The sequence below is a fragment of the Aquarana catesbeiana genome, linkage group LG05 (assembly GCF_042186555.1).
Source record: "Aquarana catesbeiana isolate 2022-GZ linkage group LG05, ASM4218655v1, whole genome shotgun sequence".
Lineage (NCBI taxonomy): Eukaryota > Metazoa > Chordata > Amphibia > Anura > Ranidae > Aquarana > Aquarana catesbeiana.
This window is the reverse complement of record NC_133328.1, coordinates 431138397-431161436: the sequence shown is the minus strand read 5'-3', so window position 1 is coordinate 431161436 and position 23040 is coordinate 431138397.

Here is a 23040-nt window from a genome sequence, read left to right as displayed (position 1 = left end):
ACATGCCTCTCAGCAATTTCCTTGGGGTGTCTACTTTCAAAAATTGGGTCATTTTGGGGGGGTTGTACTGCCCTGCCATTTTAGCACCTCAAGAAATGACATAGGCAGTCATAAACTAAAAGCTGTGTAAATTCCAGAAAATGTACCCTAGTTTGTAGACGCTATAACTTTTGCGCAAACCAATAAACATACGCAAATTGACATTTTTATTACCAAAGACATGTGGCTGAATACATTTTGGCCTAAATGTATAGCTAAAATTGAGTTTATTGGATTTTTTTAAAACAAAAAGTAGAAAATATCTTTTTTTTTCAAAATTTTCGGTCTTTTTCCTTTTATAGCGCAAAAAATAAAAAACGCAGAGGTGATCAAATACCATCAAAAGAAAGCTCTATTTGTGGGAAGAAAAGGACACAAATTTTGTTTGGGTACAGCATTGCATGACCGCGCAATTAGCAGTTAAAGCGACGCAGTGCCAAATTGTAAAAAGTGCTCTGGTCAGGAAGGGGGTAAATTCTTCCGGGGCTGAAGTGGTTAATAAGGATGAGATGCTCTGCAGAAAATCTGTACAATATTTATATTATGTATTTGCAAAGATTATATCTAATTTTTTGTTTTGCTGAATTCTGCTTGCTCTCTCCCTCAGAAATAGTCGTCTATCCAAAAAAAGAGGAATAAATTATTTTTTCATAAAGGTATTCTGCCTGCTCTCTATATTAACACTATCTTCCTGTCTAATAGGCTATAAAAACAAGAGTAACAGTGACTGTTAGTGCAGATTGCAGTGTAATAGACAGTAAAATTCAAGCAGTAGTGATAAAAAACACTAGTACTCAATATATGTTAAAAAGGTTCATAGATATAAAGGTGGTAGTCCAAAGGTATAGGTGGTGGTAAGATATTTAGGGCGGCTGCTGTCCTCAGAGAGCTGGCTCTGTATGCAAAGAGGATAAAGGGGAGAGAACACAGGAAGCGCCACCTAAGTGCAGTATTACAATTGATATTTAATGGCACAATGTACAGGAAATACTCACAAGAGGTAGATAAGTTTAGGGCTCATCTATGTATACTGTCCTGGAATCTCGTCAGGTCGGATGTATCCTGGTGCAAGTTGTTGTTGCTGCTAAAGATCCTCAGTGCGTCCTGTGGCCACAGAGGAAGAGCCAGGACCAGTGTGAAGGGCACAGGGGTGACGTCATAGGTCACGGGACCACATCCGAGGGAGCTGTTTACAGGAGGGAATGAATAATCACAGGCTACGCACTCAGAGCTTCAGTTCCTTCTGTTGGCCTAGGGTGGGATAGGCTGCATAATGCTTTATATAGGTCCGCGCTGTGGGACAACAAGTAACAGTGCGGACTTTCTAAAAATGATCCTAAATGATTGTCTATTAAAAACTTATAGCATAATCTAGAATAAAGGGAATGTACACCTGGCATGTGCACATGAATAGAATCTATGCACATAATACGGACAGGGGGTGAAAAGCTTGTTTAATAGAGGGTAATGTTATAAGGACAACAGGGGCTAGTTAAAAATCATATAGGTGGGGTATATCATTGAAAAAAAAACAGAAAAATAGTAAAAATACAAATGAAAATAAAAATGAAAAAAAATAAATAAATACAAATAAATATACCGTAAATAAAAATAAAAAATAACAGGGGTATTGGGAATAGTAAAATGTATAAAGAATTTAAAAAAAAATGTATATAAAAAAATATACACACATATTCTGTATGTGATGGAACACACATACGTGCATATATGGAGATAATACACACAGATCACATATATACTTATACATATATACACACGTATATACATATATGTAAATAAACACACATGTACATACACATGCACAAAGTAAGCATATGCCTCGTATATACACCCCTTTAGGAAACACTCAAAGATACACATATAAAGAAATGCATAAAAGCATATGTAAATAATGAAGATACACATACATAAAATGTTACTATACCTAACAAATGCTATGGTAAAATAAAATTATTACATTAAAATTCAAATTAAGTTTAAAATTTATGGGAAATCCATTATTAAGGCAAACTGATAAATTGTTGGACTATACCTGAATGGGAAGAATAGTAGCGCCTGTATGGGACACCACCATTCATTCATGTACATATATTAGCCTATGCGCAAGGGCACACATACCCATGTATGCCCAGGCACATATATAGACGTGTCAAGCATATCCATGCGTCTGACAGGTTAGGAGGGTGGGAGGGGGGAGAGGGGAGGATATGTAAAATACAATTTATAATTTTTATGACTATATGGGCCTTAGCATTACTATACTGTCTATGGATTGTGGTCATCGACACAGGCATTTATATCGCTCAGCTGCAGGAAAAGACCCTGGAATGGACTCAATGACCCACACTCTAAGTCCAACTGTGGACTTGTTATGATGTGTTAAAAAATGCTTGGGGACACTGTGGTGATCACAGTATAAAGCGCCTATGCTCACCAAATCTAGCTTTGAGAGCCCTTATAGTTCTACCAACATAAAATAGTCCACACGGACATGTGAAACAATATACGACATGGAGCAGTTGAAAAATTCTTTGATTATATAGATTTTCCTTTTACTGTGAAGGATTTTTGGCCATGGTGAATAAATTTGCATATAAAACAGAGTTTATTTTTGCATTTTGCAATACCCTTGCCTTTCTGGATTTATCTATGTCACGACAACGGAGCCATAAACGCAAATAATTTTGTTAAACCTACAGCTGGGAATTCGTTTATTCATTTCAATAGTTGTCACCATCCCAGATGGGTCAGCAACATCCCGTGAAGCCAATTTTGTCGGCTATGCCGTAATTGCACCAGAGATATTTACTATGACTATCATGGCCTACTTCTTTCCAAAAAACATTGAAAAAGGTTACCCAGTCTCACTAGTAGATCAGGCCTTTGAGAACTTTCATAGCTTGTCTACTAACACTCGCACACTATCATCCTCTCACACTAAATATAGAAAAATGGAGAAAATTAGATGGTCCATCTTACTCGAAGATCCTCATCTGAAGACTATAGTTGCTATTAAACCGAAAATAGCCTATAGGAAGGCCAGAAATATCAAAAGTCGAATCGCACCTAGTAAAATCAAGTCCATGCATGCCTCCGATTTCTACAGCCCCGGTTCTCATCCCGCTAGTAAGGATGTACCAATGCAAAAAACCATTCTGTTTGACATGCAAATTTATTTACCATGGCCAAAAATCCTTCACAGTAAAAGGAAAAAACGATACAATCAAAGAATTTTTCAACTTTTCCACGGACTATATCGTATATTGTCTCACATGTCCGTGTGGACTATTTTATGTTGGTAGAACTATCAGGGTTCTCAGAGCTAAAGTTAGTGAGCACAGGCGCTTTATAGAAAAGGGCCGTGATCACCACAGTGTCCCCAAGCATTTTTTAACACATCATAACAAGTCCACAGTTGGACTTAGAGTGTGGGTCATTAAGTCCATTCCAGGGTCTTTTCCTGCAGCCGAGCGATATAAATGCCTGTGTCAGCAGGAAACTTTTTGGATTTATTCCTTAGGTACCCTAACGCCTGGTGGGTTGAATGAGTACATTGAGGTACACACAGTTGTTTGTCTTTCAAAGTATTTTATTTTCAAAAGGTATACAATACATTGAAAAATGTAATATTTCATACATAAATAACTGAACCTGGAGGCTGACAACTAGGACAAATTAAACATATATCCAAAATATGTGTAAAAAGAGAAGAAGACCTCTTAATTATAGTTTCAGTACAACTTACAACCAAAAAAAAAATTTGAGCGTTAGATCACCCCTGGAGGGCCTCCCTTCATATTTCTTTGAAGAGTTGAAGATCTTCTAATCTCCTCAGCACCCCTATCGGGATCAGACTGTGCCAAGGAAGAGAATCTCCAATCTCCTTCATGGTCCCATCCCATGGCCTCCTAATCTTCTCGTCTATAGTTACCCTATTATGAAGACAAGATTTCAGGACTACTTATCCAACACTTCGTGTTCCAAAAAATTATAAAGGAAATAGTGTTCCTCGAGGTCATCTCCAGGTTCCAACAATCTGAGAGAGATAAAGAAGAAGAAAAGAGAAGAAAAGAGGGTGAAAGAAGAGGGATAGCAAGGTAGGAAGGATGGGGAAGAGGTACGTGCCTAACTTGAGATTAATGTAGATTGATGAGCTGGTGGAACTTCTTGATTAAGTGATATCCCAATGAAATTAGCCAATGGTTCCCAGATTTTTTCGAACTTCGGGATTGTATTATTCAAGATACTGGCCAATTTTTCTTGGGTCATTATCCATGATATTTTCCGTTTGGTTTCTGAAAGGAAGGGTTTAGGTTTCTTCCACGCCTTGGCTATAGTTAGCTTGGCTCCTGTGAGGATAAAGTGGATTAATGTTTGTGTCGCCTTTGATATATGAGGTATATGAGCATTTAGGGGGGGCTACAGATGGGGACCTGGGAACCTGGCAATTAGTCACCTTGAAGATTAAATTAAAAATTTTGCTCCAATAGGGGCGAATCCTAGGAAATCCCCACCAAATGTGAGCCATTGACCCAGAAAGTTGCCAGCCTCTAAAACAAGTTGGATCTGCTGACAGGTATATGGCTGCTATTTTAGTGGGGGTAAAATACCACCTGGTTAAAACCTTGATATTAGCTTCCATTAGGGATACATTTAGAATTCCCTTGAAGGATTTCGAGCAAGCCTTATGCCAGGTGTCCAGGTACCATCTGTAATTGAAATCAGTTTCCCAAGCTTCCATATAGGAAGACTTTGCTGTAGGGTGAGTGAGGGATGAATATATTACAGAAATGCCTCCCCTTAGCTCCGTAGCCTGTCCACACCAAGCCTCATATTTCGTGAATTGGGGGGGGTAACAGTTTATCCTTCCAAATTTGGTGTAAGAATTGTGAAATTTGACTGAAGCAGGATCGTTCTGAATCCGGGAGTTCCAATTTTTTAATACAGTAATCGAGGGTAATAGGACCCCCCAGGAGTAAAGAACTGTCCTATACGGTATAGTCCCCTATCCACCCACCATTTGAACATTTGTACCTCCAAACCTGGGGGGAAATCCGGGTTATTGAATAGGTGTGCGAAGGGGCACTCTGCTGAGATAAGGGCCAGGTGATTCCTAAAGCTGTCCCAGAGCGCACAGGATTGAGGTAGGGAAGGGGCCATTATGGGTGGTTGTTTTTTGATTGGACACCATAAAAGGTGGTCAAGGGAAATTTGGGAAACTGCCTGACTCTCAATGTTGATCCAGTCCGGTTTTTCAGATTTGGAGTAGATCATTGAGAGTTATGCTAATCTTGCTGCTATAAAATATTTATGTAAATCAGGAAGGCCAAGCCCTCCCTTATTTCTATGAAGGAACAGGGTGTTTTGAGGTACACGATAGCCAGTGGTTCCCCAGGTGTATTTGAATAGCTTACTCTGAAGGGTTTTCAAGTGATTTTTTTTGACCGGGATAGGAAGAGATCTAAAGTAATAAATAATTCTCGGGAGAAGGGTCATTTTGATTGAGTTGATCCTGCCCAACCAAGAGAGTTCATATTTGGACCAGGTTTTAAGATCATTTTCTAATTTCTTAAACAGTGGTGGGTAGTTGTGCTCATAAAGAGTCTCTGTGCAAGCTGTTAGTGTGATGCCTAAATACCTGATTGAGGAGTCATTCCATTCAAATTTAAACGGTTGCTTAAGTAATGATACACTTAGGAGAGGGAGCGAGACATTAAGGACCTGTGATTTCTCATAATTAAATTTGAGACCAGATATCTTAGAGAAGTTATGTAGGACTTGACATATATTTGGTAATGAAGTTAGCGGTGATGTTACAAACAAAAGGATGTCATCTGCAAACAGATCGCATTTATGGGTTTGGTCTCCACAGGATACCCCCTTAATATTTGGATTCTGACGAATAGCTATTGCTAAAGTGTCAATGGCAATTGCAAAAATAAGTGGGGAAAGTGGGCATCCTTGCCTGGTACACCTTATTATATCTATTGGTATAGAATAATGTCCTTGTAGAAGAATTAGTGCCTTAGGATGAGAATAGAGGGAGTGTAGTAGACCTATGAAACGTTTCCCAAAGCCCCAACGTTCTATGAGGGCGAATATATAAGACCAAGACACTGTGTCAAAGGCCTTCTGAAGGTTTAAAGCTAAAAGAAGCCCTTGTTGTCTCTCTCTTCCCTTCCAGTTAGATTGTAGTATTGGAACCACATCTATGGCCCTTTGTATTTGGTCTGGGCCTTGTCTGCCTGAGATGAAGCCTACTTGATCTTTGTGTATGTATATATTGATAAAGGAAGCTAAATGATTGGCCATTATTTTATTCATAATCTTCACATCATTGTTTATGAAGGAAATTGGGCAGTAGTTACTAATTTCTTCAGGATTTTTGTCTGGTTTGGGATGATTGTGATATAAGCTGTGTTGAGATGGGTATCCAAGGGTTCACCTTGTGTTTTGGCATTAAAAAATTTGGTTAAGTGTGGAGCTAAGGTTTCTGCAAAGGCCTTAAAATAGGGAATGGATCAGGACCCGGTGCCATCCCTGTTTTAGGGTCTTTAATGACCTCTAGAACCTCCTCCACTGAAAAGTTGGTTTTGAGTAAATGTTTATGTGTGGTGTCAAGGGTTGGTATGGGTAGTCCGTCCAAATACCTATCGATAGAGTCTTTAGCAAACTGGAGGGGAGAGCTATATAGATTAGAGCAGAAGTCTCCATTGTCATTAAGGGAAAAGAAATCCTGGAGTGCCTTATTGATTGTCTCCACCCTAATCGGAATAGAGGGGATGGGCTCATTAAGTTTACAATGACCTAATTTTCTGCTTAGTGCACTAGTGCCGGTAGATATGAATACCACCGAGTGGTCTGAAAGGGCCGTGTCTTTGATTTGAGCATTAGATATGAATGGGAGCAGGGGTGTAGAGGTTAAAATATGATCTTTTCTGGCATATGTATTGTATGGGTGTGAGAAGTGTGCAAAATCCCATTTTGAGGGATTCAGTTTCCTCCAGGTATCGGCAAGGTTATGGGCCGCTAGTATTTTGCAAATTTTGAGGCTTTCATTGGTTGGACAAGTCAATTGGGACCTGGGGGGTTTGGATTTGTCTAAAGTCAATCAGATGCTGCATTCAAGTCTCCCCCAAAAATGATTGTGCCTTCTAGCATAGGACTAAGTTTGTCCATCATGGTTTTAAAAAAGGCAGCTTGACCCCTATTGGGGGTATAGTAGGGTACTAAGGAATATAGATGTCCTTCTTTAGTGCCTTTCACTAAAAGGATTCTCCCCTCCGGGTCTATGTTTTCAAAAGTCTTCTCGAATTTACAATATTTTGAGAAAATAATGGCTACCCCCTTGGTCTTATTTTCTGCACAGACCAGATACAATTGGAGGAAATGTGGGTGAATATATTTGGGACTATACCGTATAGGAAAATGTGTCTCCTGGATTAGGAGTTCATCCATTTTGAGAGATTTGTAGTAATCTAATATTTTCCTCCATTTGATTGGAGAGTTATAACCCTGGACATTATTGGAGGCTATTAAGGTAGGTCTGTGTGGTATCAGCCATGGAGATCAAGGATCGCAAACAGTGTAAACATCCCCACTCGCCCCGAGTAGTCTAGTCTTCTGTCTGAAGTCATGTCAGGGATCTCTTTCATCGGGCAAGTGAGGTATAAGATGTCCATCATTAATATGGAAATTCGAAGTTCTGCAATAGATGGGAGTGTTAGGCACGTAAGGAATAGGATAGAAGCAAGGAAGAGGAATAAAGAAAGAAGGAAGAGAAAAATTGAGGAGAAGTCCCCTAACATGTAGTACCAGGGTTCGGGAGACACCCCCCGAAGCCCTACAGAAAATTTTAAAAAATGTCCAACCGTAAGGTTTAGACAACTAACCCTTCGAGACCTTCTGGTGTCGAAGGGATAGGTGGAGAAACATGTGAACCACCCTTGTACAGGGTGCCCTCAACAAAAATGAACTATTATTAATAGCACAGCAAAATATTCAAGTCCTAGCCCTCCTGAGAATCAAGCAAAATAAACTCTGCCTGGCCCCTCACAAAAAATAAGGGGGAGGGAGACACTAGGTGTCCAAGATCTTATTAAAAAAAAAACAACAACCCCTGTCAATGGTTACAGATGGATCTAAATTCGGATTCTCGGTCCGAAAAAGGAACATGGCAAAAGAAATGAGAGAGAGTCCTTATTCAGGTGGGACCATTGTCCTTGATTTTCTTCGAAAAGGTAAAGAGGGAAAAAAAGGCCAGAAGGCCAAACGCTGAGCTAGAAATAAATATATTAAACTTGAAATAAATCAAGTAAAGAAAGCTGCCAGCACCAAAAGTCTGCAATACAAAACCCAAAAACATAAAGTGAGATACAGGTGCAGTGCTAATATCATACAAATGATATTCCCAAAAAAAACACCAAAAAAAAATATTGCCATCCTGAAATGGTGAAAACAGTCAAACAAATAAAAACTAAGGTGGAGCGTCAAATCCAAAAAATATTTATAAATTCTGGTAAACTAGTGAGTGGAAATCGTGAATATTACGTCACCGATAATGTGCTAAAAAAATGAATAAAAGCACTCAAAATAATAAATAATAAAGCATAAATATAAAAAGATTCATATAAATTGAGCATTGAAAGGGTGATAAATAATCATTCTCAATCGTAGGTGAAAGCAATCCAGATATAAAAAAACTCTAGATCCAAATAAAAGATACTAAAGTTGATCTCAAAATCATATGTGAGAACAATGCAAATATGAAAAACTAAGGCAAAGTCCCAATGTGAAATAAGTCCCAATAGTCTTGCAAGAAGGAAATTAGCCAGTGATTAATCCAACAGAACAGGTCGTGACATAGGATCCCTCATTCAGAGAAGCAGAACACCCGAAGTGAGTATATATTCTCTTTACCGACTGATAAGACCAATGAATTGGTCTCACCAAGCCCAGGGAATTCAGTCTCCCAAAAACCTATAGGACATCTGAAAATGCTGGATCGGTATCACACGGTGTCACTCAAAAACATAAAAGCAGAAAGGGCTCCCATAGTGTAGCATTAGAGTATAAAATTTATTGAGCTTAAAAAGATTGCACTTACAGAATGCAGCTGAGTAAGCGCGGTAAATCACACAGCATCACAATGAATCCGAACGGCAGTGTCTCCAGAGGCTTCCTTCACTCACTGTCCGCTTTAAACCATCGCCTCCAAAGAGGAAAAGCGTGATGACGTCAGAAATGCAGGCTCCTCCCTACGCGTTTCGTCACTATCGGACGTCATCTGGGGATTGACTGCTATAACTGAGTCATCATGCATGTCATTTAAATAGTGCCGCAACGCCATCTTTACTAAGGGCTGTATTGGCACTTACAATGGAAGTGTATAGGCAACACCATTTTGACTGATGGCATGCCCAAATTAACAGAACGTAATGAGGAAGCTAAGGAGACTTAAATAAATGTCAGCACCATCTAGTGGCTGAAAAAGATAGCAACATAATAAATCAATAAAAGGTATCAGCGGAAAGCAGGCATTGGAAGCCACACCAAACACCGGACGTCGGATTATAATAAGTGCAAGGAGACAATTAAAATACATAATGTACATATATAAAATTAGATTAGCGCATAGAAAACACTCTAAGTAAAACCACACTTCACAAAAACATCTGTATCTCAAACAAATATAGAACACTAGATTCAGATTCTCACAATTTGACTAAAAATGTATTCAGAATTTGGGACTCACTACACTGGAAACAAAAGTGGGCACACAACTCACCGCTAACTGCCCTCACAAGAACACATTTTTTAAAACCGGGTGAAGATATATTTCGTAGACTTGGAATAAAGAATCCACAAATTAAAGATATAATTAGAAGGGGGAAGATGAAATCTGCACAAGAATTGGAGATCAAATTTGGTGGGAAACTACGTGAATGGGAACTCTTTCAATTAAATCATTTAGTTAATACATCACCACACCCGTTTAGAGACAAAGAAAGATTCAATCGGATAGAAAAGCTCTGTATAACACCAATGATATTAAAAGGAGGCATTTCGAAAGTCCATGAAATCTTGGTGGATCTTGAAGGAAAAGGACGGCCCTCCTTTATAGAAAAGTGGGAAAAAGAATTGGAAATAAATTTGGAAGAGCATAAGTCGAGAAAAAGATTGCAGGAGGATACAACCAAGCGTGGGACGTGAACACCATTGAGATGAACTACAAATTCCTGGTCAGGTGGTATATGACCCCAGAGAGACTCCATAAAATTAAGCAAGACGCATCACCACTATGCTGGAGAAATTGTGGACAAAAAGCCACAATGTTACATATTTGGTGGGACTGCCCGAAAATTAGCACATTGTGGCAAGAAGTAATCAATTGTGTAAAAAAAATAACGGGCGAGAAGATAGAAAACAACAGATTGATTTGTTTATTTCACGACGCCAGCACTCTTAAAAAGCAATACATGGAAAAAGTAACGTCAAAATTATTAAATGCTGCAAAGGGATTGATCCCAAAAAACTGGCTAAAAAGTGAAGGACCTGACTTACGGGAGTGATTCAGACAAGTAGATTACTACTGCAAAATGGAATTACTAAGCTGTAAGGATAAAGGGCGATTAGATACATTTAAAACTATATGGAGTGGGTGGGAAAAATGTAAAACCTCGGACAGCTACTGGCAGAAGATGTTGGAAGGAATAGGGCCTTAAGACGACATAACATCTGGGAGAGAAGGAATAATTTAATGGTGAGTCAGGGGAGGTGGGTGGAAATTAGTGAGGGGGACTGTAGGTGGGGGACCAGAACAAGATATATTTTATAGCTTTTCGTACAAATAATTTTTTGTTTTTCTTTTATGTTTTTTAAGATACCACAATGATGTGGATTTGAGAAGAGACATAGTTTGAACGTCAAGCTGAAATAAGTCTCTCAAGAGTGATGGTGGAAAAGTGGAAAAAAAAAAAAAAAGATTAGCGCATAGAAAATGCAAATCCTAAAAAGGTAGAGAAAAAAGGTTATGATATAAATATATTAATATATTAACATATAGACAAACTCCATCATTTATCTCATCCTAATCATTAAAACTAATATTAAAAATAATATTAAAAAATATGAAGTTATAACATTAAAAATACAAACATGAAATTATAAAATTAAAAATAAAGAAAGTGAAAACAGGAAATACAAATTCTAGTCATTATTAAGAAAACAATTTATGTCCCAATCGACATTTAAGCCGAAGGGTACATAAGATCTCATATTAAAAATCCACTTCATTTCAAGCCGAGAAATAGACCTGATCTTGTTAGTACCCCTCCGATGGGGACGAATTTTGTCAATGGCTAAGAACAAGGTACCATTGATCTTCTTATCATGATACTTGGCATAGTGCCTAGAGAGGTTATGTTTAGTAAAACCACGTTTGATATTCCCTATGTGTTTTTCTAAACGAACATTTTAGTTTGCCCAATATATTGTTTCAAACATGGGCACTGGATTAAATATACTACACACTCCGTAGAGCATGTAATAAAGGACTCTATATTATAAGATCTATTTGTCTAGTAGAGCAAAAAGTCTCACATTTTCTCCCCCTGAAGGAGTTAACCTGGCAGATATTACATTTCCTGCAGGGGAAAAAGCCTTTCATTGTTTGAAAGAAGGAGATCCTTTCAGGGGGATCCACAACGTTAGGAGTGATACTATGACGTAGAGAGGGGGCTCCTCTATAGATGACCACCGGTCGGTCCGGGATGACTGGATCTAAAATCTTATCATTTTTCAATATATTCCAATGTTTGTTAAAAATCTTCTTCATGGAATAGTGTTGATTAGAATACCTAGTGATCATAGAGTAACCACATTTACCTTTATCTAAGGCTTGATTAACTCTCCTAGGGCCAATCATATGGTCTCTATCCAAATCTCTAACACTTTTAATGGTCTCGTCAATGTCCTCCTTATAGCCCTTATCCAAAAATCTAGTCTTTAATACTAGAGCTAGCTGTTGGCAATCAGAAATTGAGGTGCAGTTATGCCCAACTCTTTGGAATTGGCCTTTAGGTACTGCACTAAGCCATGCTGGATGATGACAGCTAGTTAATGGGATAAAGGCATTGCGGTCAGTCTCCCTAAAGTAGGTGGTGGTAGCCAAACATCCATCCCTGACAAAGATGTTAAGGTCAAGAAAATGGATCGGTGACTCACTCGCTTCATACTGTAAGGAGGTACCTCTATCATTGGAGTTGAGTTTTACAAAAAATGCCTCAAGGGAGGGTAAATCACCCTCCCATAGGAGAAGAACATCATCAATGTACCTTCTCCAAAGGCGCTGTTCATTCGGGGGGTTGGTGTCTATTACCTCCATTCCCACTGAGCCATGAATAAATTTGCCAAGCGCGGGGTGAACTTAGCGCCCATAGCAACGCTACGCATTTGTAAAAAGAAATTGCCCCCAAACCAGAAATAGTTTGGCTTGTTGCAAAGATCAAGAGATCTACAATGAAATCCTTCTGTAAAGTTGTCAAGTTATGATCCTCTTCCAAATAGAATTTAACCGCCTCCAAGCCATGTTGATGTGATATTACAGTGTATAAAGAGGCGACATCAGCTGTCGCCAAAATACAACCTTCTATCCACTCACAATCTGCCAGTATTTTAATAACTTGAGATGTATCTTTCAAGTGAGAGGGGGTTGCTGCAACCAAAGGATGTAAAAATTCAGCCACATAAGGTGGTTTTCAAATGGCAGATTAAGGTTGATGACCCAATGGAAGGTGATGAGGGAGTCTCATACCCCACAGCCGCACCTTCACAGTCTCTCCCTCTTTCATCCTCTGATGTACCGGTACCCGATACATCTTACAACAGAGGTTTTAATAGACAAAGGGGCCAGACAGTTCAGACTAATCAGAGAGGTTATATTCCTGTTAAGTCTAATAACAATAATTATAAAAATGGAGGTAATCATTTTCGCCAGCAAGGTGTTTCTCAACGACCAAATATTGGCGGGGGAAGTTTCCATCCACAAAGAACACCTTATGCTGGTATTTATGACCATCAGGGACAAAGGGAATATAGAGATGACCCTAGAGACTATTCTAACAGCTATAATATGGGTGTCAACAGACCCCTAGAGTTTATCAAATGGGTTTTAACAGACAGACACCTAGGGGAAATCAAATTCCTCTTCAAAATAGATTTGCTCCCCTTTCATATTATTGAGATGATAATTTTGAGGCTGAGTCTGTTATTATTAGGCATCTGGGCCAATTTGTCAATTATCCAATTAGACATAGACAAGATCAACTGGAGTCGCCTTCTGACTTTGGGAGAATGGAACGTTTTTTCCCATGGGCAACAACAGATCCAAAAATGTATACGAAGAAAGAGAGGCCTCAGAGGGGGGAAGGAGGATCAGGTCCAAAGAAAAGAAAACGATAAATATTAGTGGTGTTTTCAACTTGAGCTCTGTTCAACTTTCTCAAGGTGAACAAAGAGTTCTTAATCGGGGACTGAAATTCGCAAAGCCACCCCCCCTCCCCCCCCGTGTAAGAAATTTGGGACATTTATTGACGTCCATAAATTCATCCGCAAGATGAATATTATAAGATATTTCTTGCTTAATCCCACAGGCAATCAGAGTCAATTAGCAGGTACCAGTAGATCTCATACCCTCTGAGGATGGTGGCGGAATTGGTATGGCCCACATTTGCCATACCAAGTTGTTTAATGCTTCGTTATTCAACCCTCCGGGCTTTGCGGCCCCATCTGTTCAAATTTTTAAAGAGATGGTAGTTAGGGACCTAGTGGCTCTTAAAACACCTAGATTTAATGATAATAACGACTTTCAAATAAGTATGAAACAGATTTGTGCACGTAACAATATTATTATACGCCCCGCAGACAAGGATGGGGGCATTAAATAAAAGTGACTATTTGGAAGGGATGAATATGAATATGCTCTTATCGGATAAGAAGACATATACCCAATTGGCCTCAAACCCTACAGCCAAATAAAAAAGAGAACTTTTATCCATAGTAGATAGAGGTTTTCAGTTGGATATTGTCAACAAAAAAGAAAAAGCATATCTTGTACCTTCTGCGCCGAGGATACCGGTTATATACTATCTGCCTAAAATCCACAAGAGTCTGTCCAAACCCCCTGGCCGCCCTATCATCAGCAGTATCAACTCTGTAACAGCCAGAATTGGTAGATATGTGGATGAATATTTACAGCCTTTGGTTGCAGCAACCCCTCTCACTTGAAAGATACATCTCAAGTTATTAAAATACTGGCAGATTGTGAGTGGAGAGAAGGTTGTATTTTGGCGACAGCTGATGTCGCCTCTTTATACACTGTAATATCACATCAACATGGCTTGGAGGAGAAAATGTAAATGATTGTCTCACATCTGACACAAATATTGGCACCACATCCCTTAGGTACACAATATAAAGAACATAAAGGGAACTGGGATTTTAAAGGTGCAATAGGTGACAAAAAATTATGTAAAAAATTCACATTTTATTTAGAAAAATTGATAAAAACATGTCTATAAAAAGAGTTTACATTTAATGTAACAATACAATCCTTGATAGTGCAACCGAAGGAATTGTTTCTCAACATGTTTCACCACATGCTGTGGCTTCTTCAGGAGAGTAATATCTATCAGGCACTAAAGAGAGTAATCGAAGAATTACATAATGAACAATAACAATATATAGAACAGTCAAAAAGTCAATATAAGTACAAATCAAGAATAATACCATATATCTGATCTGCCAATGCAATACTTCAGCCAAAGAGGGATGTATTTACCTATATATAGGTCTTTCAAAAAATTGAGTAATAAATTGAATATAAACTCTAATGTTTGAACCGATTAAATAAGGAAGCGAACCCAGCCAAAGGATCATCTGATAGCCACAGAGAGTAAATAAGATTGCGTTTTTAACTGATGGAAGAGGACATAGAATGAGGATGGAGAAAGGAATAAAGGAATTTTCATTGTTGCAACTTTTGATTTTTAAATCTCTAAATTCTTTGTTTTTTATTTTTTATTTGTATTTAAAAAAAAAAAGGTTTGTATCTGTGATAAAAGGTCTAATGTCAAACCACCAGTCCAAGCTACTTTACTGCATTGGTTAGTGTCATCCCCAAAGCAGAGCCCCAGGAGGGGAAAAGACAACAAAGAGCTTAAAAAGTCAAATAAATTGAAATCAATCAAAAGACCCTGGACCAAAAAATGTCCCTCAATGACTAGCCTAGGATTTCCTCAAAATAACATTAAATACCTGGGTCAAGTGGTGTGTGAAGAAAATTACATCCTCCTCCTCTCAGGCTAGCTCTCTATTGAACCACCACCAGAGTGCTTAAATACCCTCCCCCCTCTCATGGCTTGGAGGCGGTTAAATTCTATTTTGAACAGGATCATAACTTGACAACTTTACAGAAGGACTTCATTGTAGATCTCTTGATCTTTGCAACAAGCCACAACTATTTCTGGTTTGGGGGCAATTTCTTCTTACAAACCCATGGCGTTGCTATGGGCGCTAAGTTCGCCCTGAGCCTGGTGAATTTATTCATGGCTTGGTGGGAATGGGAGGTAATAGACACCAACCCCCCGAATGAACCGCGCCTTTGGAGAAGGTACATTGATGATGTTCTTCTCCTATGGGAGGGTGATTTACCCTCCTTTAAGGCATTTTTTGTAAAACTCAACTCCAATGATAGCGGTATCTCCTCGCAGTATGAAGCGAGTGAGTCACGGATCCATTTTCTTGACCTCAACATCTTTGTCAGGGATGGATGTTTGGCTGCCACCACCTACTTCAAGGAGACTGAACGCAATGCCTTTATCCCATTAACTAGCTGTCATCATCCAGCATGGCTTAGTGCAGTACCTAAAGGCCAATTCCAAAGAGTTAGGCGTAACTGCACCTCAATTTCTGATTACCAACAGCTAGCTTTAGTCTTAAAGAATAGATTTTTGGATAAGGGCTATAAGGAGAAGGACATTGATGAGACCATTAAAAGTGTTAGAGATTTGGATAGAGACCATATGATCAACGGCCCTAGGAGAGTTAATCAAGCCTTAGATGACAAATTTGGTTACTCTATGATCACTAGGTATTCTAATCAACACTATTCCATGAAGAAGATTTTTAACAAACATTGGAATATATTGAAAAATGATAAGAATTTAGGTCCAGTCATCCCGGACCGACCGGTGGTCATCTATAGAGGAGCCCCCTCTCTACGTCATAGTATCGCTCCTAACGTTGTGGATCCCCCTAAAAGGATCTCCTTCTTTCAAACGATGAAAGGCTTTTTTCCCCTGCAGGAAATGTAATATCTGCTAGGTTAACTCCTTCAGGGGGAGAAAATGTGAGACTTTTTGCTCTACTAGACGAAAAGATCTTATAATATAGAGCTCTTTATTACATGTTCTACGGAGTGTGTAGTATATTTAATCCAGTGCCCATGTTCGAAACAATAATTTGGGTGAACTAAAAGAGCTTTACATGTTCGTTTAGAAGAACACGTAGGGAATATCAAATGTGGTTTTACTAAACATAACCTCTCTAGGCACTATGCCAAGTATCATGATAAGAAGATCAATGGTACCTTGTTCTTAGCCATTGACAAAATTCGTCCCCATCGGAGGGGTACTAACAAGATCAGGTCTATTTTTCGGCTTGAAACAAAGTGGATTTTTAATATGAGATCTTATGTACCCTTCGGTTTAAATGTCGATTGGGACATAAATTGTTTTCTTAATAATGCCAAGAAATTGTATTTCCTGTTTTCACTTTCTTTATTTTTAATTTTATAATTTCATGTTTGTATTTTTAATTTTATAATTTCATATTTTTTAATATTATTTTTAATATTATTTTTAATGATTAGGATGAGATAAATGATGGAGTTTGTATATATATTAATATATTTATATCATAACCTGTTTTCTCTACCTTTTTAGGTTGTGCATTTTCTATGCGCTAATCTAATTTTATATATGTACATTATGTATTTTAATTGTCCCCTTGCACTTATTATAATCCGACGTCCGGTGTTTGGTATGGCTTCCGATGCCTGCTTTCCGCTGATACCTTTTATTGATTTATTACATTGCTATCTTTTTCAGCCACTAGATGGTGTTGGCATTTAAGTTTCCTTAGCTTCCTCATTACGTTCCGTTAACATGCCATCAGTCAAAATGGTGTTGCCTATACACTTCCATCGTAAGTGCCCCTACGCCCCTTAGTAAAGATGGTGCTGAGGCACTATTTAAATTATATGCGTGATGACTCAGTTATAGCAGTCAATCCCAAGACGACGTCTGATAGTGACGAAACGCGCAGGGAGGAGCCTTCATTTCTGACGTCATCACACTTTTCCTCTTCGGAGGCGATGGTTTACAGCGGACAGCGAGCGAAGGAAGCCTCAGGAGACACTGCCATTCGGATTCATTGTGATGCTGTGTGATTTACCACGCTTACTCAGCTGCATTCTGTAAGTGCAATCTTTTTGAGCTCAATAATTTTATACTCTAATGCTACACTATGGATGCCCTTTCTGCTTTTATGTTTTTGAGTGACACTGAGTGATACCAATCCAGCATTTTCAGATGTCCTATAGGTTTTTGGGAGACCGAATTCCCTGGGCTTGATGAGACCAATTCATTGGTCTTTTCAGTTGGTAAAGAGAATATATACTCACTTCGGGTGTTCAGCTTCTCTGGATGAGGGATCCTATGTCACGACCTGTTCTGTTGGATTAATCACTGGCTAATTTCCTTCTTGCAAGACTATTGGGACTTATTTCACATTGGGACTTTGCCTTAGTTTTTCATATTTGCATTGTTCTCACATATGATTTTGAGATCAACTTTAGTATCTTTTATTTGGATCTAGAGTTTTTTCATATCTGGATTGCTTTCACCTACGGTTGAGAATAATTATTTATCACCCTTTCATTGCTCAATTTATATGAATCTTTTTATATTTATGCTTTATATTTATGTTTTATTATTTACCCTATTTTGACTGCTTTTATTCATTTTTTTAGCACATTATCAGTGATGTAATATTCACGATTTCCACTCACTAGTTTACCAGAATTTATAAATATTTTTAGGAGTTGACACTCCACCTTAGTTTTTATTTGTTTGACTGTTTTCACCATTTCAGGATGTCATTTTTTTGGTGTTTTTTTGGTATTTTTTTTTGGTGATTTTTTTTGAGAATATCAATTGTATGATATTAGCGCTACACCTGTATCTTACTTCTTGATTTCCTCGCCTTTCCTTTTTCCACAGTAGGGATTGTGGGCTTGTCAGAGTGGGTCTTTTAGCCGAACCAGTATTAGCTGGGGAGGTATCCATGTCCGCTTCATGAGAGATGAACTTTAGTTGTAGCAGTAGTTATTCCCCTTCTGTAAGACTGGAGAAGGAATAGGATCTCCCTTTGTCAGAAAATTTGACCGCAGAAGGAAAGGCCCATCTGTATTTTATTTCTTTGTGCGTCAGGACTAATAATAATGGTTTTAGTGAATAGTAGAAGAGGAGAGATCCGCAAATAGCTGGATTGGGTGGCCTTGGTATATCACTTGGGGGGAGGATCTGGCCCGTTTCATGACCTCTTCCTTTACAGAATAATAGTGGGGCTTGGCAATGATGTCTCTGGGTTTACCGTCTTTCCTAGGGGGTCCCAGGGCTCTATGGGCCCTATCTAATTCCAGGCAATGTTGAGGTACATTAGGTAGCATGGCTCTGTACAGTTCCTGGACTGCTGATGATACGTCCAGAACTGTTTCAGGTAGCCCTCTAATTCTGATGTTGTACCTGCGAGATCTGTTCTCAAGGTCATCAATTCTAGAGATAGCAAAATCCAGTTGTTCCTGAACTGTATGTATATGTTTCATATCTTGATTTGATGAGGCCACCGTTTCTTCCAGTTTGTGTTCAATTGAGTCAATTCTTGATCCCAAATTTTGAAAGTCAGCTTTCAGGTCCCCAATAATTTTGGCTGCTGTTTGTGCATGTCCCTTATCTAAAAGATCAGAAAACTTTTGGAATAAATCCGCCATTTGTCTTGCTTCATTACTGGGAAAAGCTTCTGAGGTAACAGAAACAGTTTGGGCTGCAGAATTGTGCCCTAAGGAGGAAAGGGTATACTCAGATATCAAGTGGCCATGTAGGGGCTCAGTGGAGGCTGGAGCAGAGGTAAGTACCTGAGAGAGTCCTGCCTGGGGTCCTGAGGTAAAAGTTAGAGCTGCTGAGTGGACAGCCTGCTTGTGTTCAGTGAGGCAGAGTGCACTGAAGGCTGAGTGCTGTGATGTAGTGGCCATTTTGGATCTTTCCTTAACAAATACCGGCCCGAATTGCAGCCGTAAGTCTTTCTTTGCTGGGGTTTTTTGCATATGGGGGTTTTCCTGGCTGTTGAGGGGTGAGTTGAGCCATTTTGGGCGCTGTAGAGTCACCACGCTGGTAGCTGTGGGCGCCACTGTATTCAGCTGGAGTGGAGCTCTCGGCTCAGGCGGCCATCTTCTGAGCGTCGTGCATGTGCTCTCCGAGGTACACACAGTTTTATGAGCCTCTATTGTCCCATGGGACCATCCATGCACATAGGTATGTGTCAGCATATACCTTTATGTGAATGTGTGTATGTATGTGCAAGAATGTACACTTTTTTCTTTTAATCAATACCGGTATGTCATTTCTTTTATAGCAGAACCATTCCATCACTTACTACCATGATCCATCACCATAGTAAGTATAGTAATGCTAAGGCCCATATAGTCATAAAAATGATAAATTGTATTTTACATATCCTCACCCTCTCCCCCCCCTGCCCTCCTAACCTGTTAGACGCATGGATATGCTCGGACATCTATATATGTGCCTGGGCATACGGGTATGTGTGCCCTTGTGCATAGGCTAATATATGTACATGAATGAATGGTGGTGTCCCATACAGGCACTACCATTCTTCCCATTCAAGTATAGCCCAACAAATAAATTTTAAACTTAATTTGAATTTTAATATAATAATTTTATTTTACCATAGCATTTTGTTCATGGATTGTTGTGTATTTTAGGTATAGTAACATTTTATGTATGTGTATCTTCATTATTTACATATGCTTTTATGCATTTCTTTAAAGGTGATATATGTTTATATGTTATCTTTGAGTGTTTCCTAAAGGGGTGTATATACGAGGCGTATGCTTACTTTGTGCACGTGTATGTACATGTGTGTCTATTTACATATATGTATATATGTGTGTATATATGTATAAGTATATATGTGATCTGTGTGTATTATCTCCATATATGCACGTATGTGTGTTCCATCACATATATATCTGTATATTTTTTTATATACTTTTTTTTTTTTTTTTTTTTTTTTAATCTTTATACATTTTACTATTCCCAATACCCCCATTATTTTTATTTCTTCATTTTTTTTTATTTATTTTATTATTTTTTTTTTTTCATTTGTATTTTTACTATTTTTCTGTGTTTTATTTTTTTCGATGATATACCCCACCTATATGATTTTTAACTAGCCCCTGTTGTCCTCATATCATTACCCTCTATTAAACACGCTTTCCACCCCCTGTCCGTATTATGTGCATAGATTCTATTCATGTGCACATACCAGGTGTACATTCCCTTTATTCTAGATTATGCTATAAGTTTTTAATAAACAATCATTTAGGGTCATTTTTAGAAAGTCTACGCTGTTACTTGTTGTCCCACAGCGCGGACCTATATAAAGCACTATGCAGCCTATCCCACCCCAGGCCAACAGAAGGAGCTGAAGCTCCAAGCGCGTAGCCTGTGATTATTCATTCCCTCCTGTAAACAGCTCCCCCAGATGTGGTCCTGTGACCTATGACGTCACCCCCGTGTGCTTCACTCTGGTCCCGGCTCTTCCTCTGTGGCCACAGGACGCGCTGAGGATCTGCAGCAGCAACAACTCGCACCAGGACACATCATCGGACCCAAGGAGATGCCAGGACAGTATACAAAGATGAGTCCTAAACTTATCTACCTCTTGTGAGTGTTTCCTGTACATTGTGCCATTAAATATCAATTTTAATACTGCACTTAGGTGGCGCTTCCTGTGTTCTCTCCCCTTTATCAATAGGCTATAAAAGCTGTGCTGTAATTCTTTTTATTGTTTCTCTCTTCTGTCTGGGAAGAAATAACCCCATTTTTTTTTGGAAGATGCAATATGCTTGTTGTATTGCCGACATTGAGTATTCTGTTCAAAGAGGTTTAAATTCAGTGGTGCTAATCTATTAACATGTACCATCTTGGAAAAAGCAGCCTGGCCAAAAAGGATTACACACATAGCAGCAAAACTGACAAATTTTTCTTTATTTGGTCTGTGAAATAGGAAGCCAATATTTGGCTTGCAGATGTAATCTGCTTACTTTCTACCTCAGAAATGTTATTGTCTCCAAGAAATCCTTAAAAGCTGCACTGCAAATCTGTGAAATTTATTTATTTTGAATTTGAAATAGTAATTTATTTTTCTATTCCAGATGCAATATGTCGGCTTAATCCCAAAGAAATTGTGGCCTAGCTGCAGTGCTAAACAGAGCTAAACAGCAAATTTTCCTCTTTCGTCTAGCAAATAGAACCCTATTTTTTATTTACAGATACAATAAGACCTCTCAGTCATTCAGAAGTGGAAGTCTGTCAATACAGGCTTAAGATCTGTGGTGCAAATTTGTAAAATTGTTCTATCTTCAGGCTCTTGAAAAAGGGATTTTTTTTTTTCTTTCCAGATGCAATGTGCTTTCTCTCTCCCTGAGAAATTGTGGCCTATTTAATAAAGGCTCAAGAGCTGTGGCGCTAAACTGTAAAATTCTTCCTTCCTCAGTCTAACAAACAATGCCCTTATCTTTTCATTTACAGATGCATTATGCCTGTCTAGTTTCAGCAAAATTGCAGCCTTTTCATATAGGCCTGCAATATGCCTGTTTAATCCCAAAGAAGCTGTGGCCTGTCCAGAAAGGCTTACTAGGTGCAGTGCTAAACAGTAAAAAAATGTTCCTCTTTAGTCTAACAAACAGAACCCTCTTTTTTATTTACCGATGCAATACGACCTCTCAGTCACTCAGAAGTGGAAATCTGTTGATACAGGCTTAAGATCTGTAGAGAAAATTTGTACAATGTTTCCATCTTCAGTCTCCTAAAAAATACATACATTTTTTTATTTCCAGATGCAATGTGCTTGCTCTCTCACTAACAAATTGTGGTCTATCCAATAAAGGCTTTAAAGGTGTGCTACAAATATGTGCAATTCTTTTTTCTTTTTCATTTTGAACTAACAGACACAAATAGTTTCTTTCAAGATGCAATTATCTCACTTAGAAAGTGTAGCCCAGGGGTCGGCAACCCCTGGCACGCGTGCCAGACATGGCAGCTGCTGCATCTATGTTGGCACGCGGGTTGCCAGTCATCAGTTTTGCTGACAGCACTGGCTAACAGCACAGTGGTTGAAATACCCTGTACTTCATGCAATCCCCTCCTCCCCATAGATTCCTAGTGCAGTCACGCTCGTTGGCTGTGTCTGGGTCCCGGGATGGAAGCCTGTGTGCTCGGTACCTGAGCACCGGTCCTGGGACGGAAGCATGTGTGCTCGGTACCTGAGCACCAGTCCTGGGACGGAAGCATGTGTGCTCGGTAGCCAGTCACCTGTCCCAGGATGAAAGCACGTGTGCTCGGTAGCTGGGCGCCAGTCCTGGGATGGAAGCGTGTTCGCTCAGTAGCCGGGCACCGGTCCTGGGATGGAAGCCTGTGGGCACGGTAGCTGAGCGCCCGCGCTGTGCGTGATGTCACACACCAGTTCCCGGGTGGCCGGGTCCGGCAGAACTGCTACAAGGGGGAGGCAATGGCTGTGGTCATGTACCACGTGGAAGCGCCTAAGACACACTGTGGA